At 36.5% G+C, this 5,333-nt stretch overlaps 1 non-coding gene across 1 annotated transcript; it reads left to right on the forward strand.

Moving 5' to 3' along the window:
- The first annotated feature begins 2,808 nt into the window (after positions 1–2,808).
- LOC149996258 (U6 spliceosomal RNA) lies at positions 2,809–2,915 on the forward strand. Its single transcript, XR_016507574.1, has one exon. It is a non-coding gene; the product is annotated as a U6 spliceosomal RNA (small nuclear RNA).
- The last annotated feature ends 2,418 nt before the right edge of the window (positions 2,916–5,333 follow it).

The raw sequence follows: 5,333 nt of genomic DNA on the forward strand, positions 1-5,333 counted from the left end.
TACCAGTAAGTAGCAATTTCAGAATCATGCTGAGCAGATGCCATGGGAGACTTTGTATTTTGGGAATGGGATATGTTCTGTTTTCTGGGAGAACCTCACTAGCCCTTTGTTTTCCATGCAGCTTGGCTCAGCTCTCTAGAGGTCTTCCTTTTCTCCATTATCTTTAACCACAACTTGAAAGAGCACTGAAAGATATGCCTTCCCTGAGGGCTGAACTACTAAGCCAGCCTCCTTCTGGGAAGTATGGATGCTGTCTTATTCTGTTTGGGCTGCTATGATGGAACACTATAGACTGCATGTCCTATAAATAACAAAAATTAATTTTTCACATTTCTGGAAACTGAAAGTCCAAGGTCATTTACCAGTGGATTTGGTGTCTTGAGAACTCACTTCCTGGTTCATAGATGGTCATCTTTTCACTATATCTTCATATGACAGAAAGATAAAGGGATCTCTCTGGAGTCTCTTCTATAAGAGCACTAATACCATTCATGAAGTCCCTGTCCTAATCACCTTCCAAAGATCCCCTCCACTAAATACCATCACTTTGAAGATTAGGTTTCAACACATGACTTTTGGGAGGACATAAATATTTAGTATATAGCAGGCATCTAAGTGACTTCTTAAGTATCAATCACAATCTCATTAAGTTTCAGCTGCTTGCTCTTTGTGTAGTAAGTTTTCTTAAAAATGTAGGCAGTTTATCATCTATTTTTTTTTTCAATTAATGTTTTTTGTACCATGTCCCACAACAATATAAATGCAGCTATCTTGTGTCTGTAAGGCATTTGTGGGAGAGCCACACAATTAGTCTCTTTTTCTTGAGCTGTTTTGTCCAACTATGAGATGGCTAAAAGGTTTGTTTTTTTCCATGAGGTTGCTCTAGTAGTGCTCAGTTGTCTTTAGCTTCATTCAAGACAATTTTATTAGATTATATCATGACAACTGTCATGTCACCATGCATTTAAAAATACTTACCAGAATTGAATTTTTGTGTAGCCATTTTAATACTGAATATGGAAGAAAAGATTCAACATTTTCAGCATATTACTTCAAGAAAGGTAAAAATGCAACTGAAATGCAAAAATACATTTGTGCAGTGTATGGAAAAAGTGCCTTGACCGATCAAACACATCAAAAATGGTTTGTGAAGTTTCATGCTGGAAATTTCTCTCTGGATGATGTTCCATGGTTGGGTAGACCAGTTGAAGTTGATAGTGATCAAATCAAGACATTAATTGGGAACAATCAACATTGTACCACATGGGAGATGGCTGACATATTCAAAATATCCAAATCAATAAAGTTATTGCCGAAAATTAAAAGTGTGTTTTATATTTTATGGTAAAAACTAAATGGATCTTTTGGCCAACTCATATAAGTATTTACTAGGAGCATCTGAGTCTATTTTAAAATTTTGACAGACTTCTAGCCAAGATGGAGGCATAGGTAGACATGCTACATCTCCCTCACAACTACAAAAGAATTTAAAAACATCTCAAAACTAAAACAAACAAACAGAAAACCTAAATTATATGGAAGTTCAACAAAGAAATAAAGAAGAAAAATTTATCCAGAAAGGTAGGAGGGGTAGAGCTGAGATGGAGAGAACAGGGTGCAGTACCAAGGCAGTAGCGGCAGGAGCAGTGCTTGGCAGAGGCAGCAGGCAGAAACGGCAGCAGCACAGGGACGGTAGCCATGGCAAAAAGTGCAGTAATGCATTTTAAAACTGAGAAGCAATTCCAGCCTCAAATCAGACCAATCCCAGCCCCAGACCAGACTGTGCAGCTTGCAGTTCCAGCACCAGGGAAAATAGAGCTACATTGCTTCTGACTGTGAAAACTAATGGGGGATTGGGACAGAGGAAGAAACTACTGGTCTCTCAATGGAGGCAGCTTGATTAAAATGGGAAGAGGGAGAAATGTCCAGAAATGGGGCAAGAGCAAGGCAAGCAGCACCATTCCCTGTCAGATACATCCCCCATGTACAGCACCACGACATGATGAAACAGGTCACTAGCACTAATGAATACATATGGCTCTGCTCCTTACAATGTAACAGGTGTGACAGGTCTACCTAAGACACGGAGGCAAACACAGAAATCTGTCAAGGTGAGGAGACAGAGAAGTACAGCCCAAAAGGGGGAGTAGATCAAGGTTCCAGTGGGAGAACTAAGTGACAGTGAGATAGCTAACCTAACAAACAAAGAGTTAACCAGCATAACAGATGCATAGTTCAAAGTACTGGTGATAAAGATGCTCACAGATTGACAGAAAAGATTAAGCATGACAGGGAAGAAAAGAAGGCTATACTAAATGCAATGAAGAAAAATCCACACAAAACTATTGGTGAAGGAAAGGAAACCAGGGTTCAAATCAATGAATTGGAACATAAGAAAGAAAAAATTGTCAATCAGTACAGAAGGTGGAAACAAGAAATTTTTTAAAGTGAGGAGAGGCTTAGAAATCTCTGGGATAGCTTTAAACATGTCAACATATCAATCATAGGGATGTCAGAAGGAGAAGAGGAAGTGCAAGAACTTGAAAAATTATATAAAAAATTAATGAAGGAAAAATTTCCTAATTTGTGGAAGGAAATAGACATACAGGAAGCACACAGAATCCCAAACAAGCTAGACTCAGGGAGGCCCACACCAAGACACATCATAATTAAAATGCTAAAGATTAAGGATAAAGAGAGAATCTTAAAAGCAATAAGAGAAAAAAAGAAACTTACCTATAAAGGGGTACCTATAAGACTATCGGCTGATTTCTCAAAAGAAACTTTGCAGGCAAGAAGGGACTGGCAGTGCTTGCTTTGGCAGCACATATACTAAAATTGGAACAATACAGAGAAGATTAGCATGGCTTCTGCTCAAGGATGACATGCAAATATATGAAACATTCCATATTTATTGCCAGACAGGATAACAAAAGAAAAAAGAACTGAAAAAGAATGAAAGGTTTAAGAGAGCTGCAGGACAACATGAAATGTAACAATACCCATATTATAGGGATACTATAATATGGATAAAAAACCTGTTTGAAAAAGTAATGACATAAAACTTACCTGACTTGAAGAGAAAAAGAGCCTAACAAGTCCAAGAAGCACAGAGAGTCCCAATGAATATAAACCCTAAGAGGTCCACTCCAAGAGACCTCATAATTAAAATGGAAACATTCAAAGACAAAGAGAGAATCTTAAAGGCAACAAGAGAAAAGAACAAATAACATACAAGGAAGCTCTGATAAGACTGTCAGTGGATTTCTCAATGAAACATTACAAGCCGAAAGGAAATGGCAAAAAATATTTCAAGCAATGAAAAACAGAGGCCTACAACCAAGATTACTCCACCAGCATGATTCTCATTCAAAGTGGAAGGTGAAATAAGGTGTTTCCCAGATAAAATAAGGCTAAAAGAATACATTTCCAAAAAAACAGCATTGCAAAAATGTTAAAGAGTCTGCTTTAAGAAGATGAAGTAAAAGAGAAAGAGAAGAACACAGGTACAAAAGAAAAAAAATCACAATGAATAAATATCTATCAATAATACCCTTAAATGTAAAAGGTTGAAATGCTCCAATAAAAAAGCATAAGGTAGCTGCATAGATAAGAAAACATGACCCATATATATGCTTTCTACAAGAGACCCAACCTCAGAACAAAAGGTTTACACAGGCTGAAGGTGAAGGGCTGGAAAAAAGTACTCCACGCAAGTGGGCATGAAAAAAAGAGGGGATAGCAATACTCATACCAGACAAAATAGATTTCACATCAAAGGCCATAAAAAAAGACAAAGAAGGACATTTCATAATATTTAAAGGAACAATCCACCAAGGAGACATAACCCTGATAAACATATATGAACCCAACATAGGAGCACACAAATATATAAGGAAAATCTTGAAAGACTACAGGAAGGATATTGACAGCAACACACTCATTGTAGGAGACTTTAACTCCCCATTGTCAACAATGGACAGATCTTCAAAGCAAAGAAATGCCAAGGATATTGAGGCATTAAACAACTCTCTAGATCAAATTGACTTAATTGATATATATAGAACATTTCACACCAAAGAAACAAAATATAAATTCTTTTCAAGTGCACATGGAACATTTTCAAAGATAGACCACTTGGTAGGACACCAAACAAGTGTCAACACATTCAAGAAAATTGAAATTATATCAAGCATCTTCCAGATCATAATGGCTTAAAACTGGAAACCATCCTCAAGGAAAAAACTCACAGACATTCAAACTCATGACGAATGAATAACATCCTATTAAATAATAAATGAGTTAACAATGACATCAAGAAACATATCAAAAATTTCTGGAAACAAATGATGATGAACATATAACAGCCCAAAACCTATGGTACAGTGGAGGCAGTCTTGAGAGGGAAGTGCATATCAATACAGGCCCACATAAAAGGGATAGAAGAATCTCAAATAAAAAAAACTAACCTGACAGTTACAAGAACTAGAAGAACAACAACAAACGAAGCCCAGAGCAAATAGAAAGAAGGAAATCGTGAAGATCAGAGCAGAATAAAATGACATAGAGACTAAGCAAGCAATTCAAAAGATTGATAAAAGCCAGAGCAGATTCTTTGAAAAGATAAACAAAATTGACAGCCTTTAAACAGGCTCATCAAGAAAAAAGAGAGAGGACTCAAATAAACAAAATCAGAAATGAAAGAGGAAATATCACAACCAATACCACAGAAATACAAAAGATTGTAAGAAATTACTATGAACAGCTTTAAAACAAGAAATTTGACAACCTGGATGAAATGGACAAATTTCCGGAAAAATATACTCTTCCAAACTGAATCAAGAAGCAGAAAGCCTGAACAGACCAATAACAACTAGGAAAATTGAAGCAGTAATCAAAAAAAAAAAAAAAGAAAGAAAAAGAAAAATCCTAGCACACAAAAGCCCTGGCCTGGATGGCTTCACAGGCAAAGTTTACAAAACATTTAGGAAAGAACTAACTCCTAACCTTCTCAAACTATTCCAAAAAATCCAAGATGAGGAAAGACTCCCTGACTCTTTCTATGAAGCCAGTATTACCCTAATTCCAAAACCAGGTCAAGACACAACAAAGAAAGAAAACTACAGGCCAATACTGCTGATGAACATAGATGCTAAAATCCTCAACAAAATATTGGCAAATGGATCCAGCAATGCATTAAAATTTATACACCACGATGAAGTGGGATTCATCCCAGAGATGCAAGGATGTTTTCATATTCTCAAATCAATAAACTTAATACATCACATAAACAAAATGAAAGACAAGAACCACATGATCATATCAATAAATGC

The sequence above is a fragment of the Furipterus horrens genome, unplaced genomic scaffold (assembly GCF_987537825.1).
Source record: "Furipterus horrens unplaced genomic scaffold, mFurHor1.1.pri manual_scaffold_12, whole genome shotgun sequence".
Taxonomy (NCBI): domain Eukaryota; kingdom Metazoa; phylum Chordata; class Mammalia; order Chiroptera; family Furipteridae; genus Furipterus; species Furipterus horrens.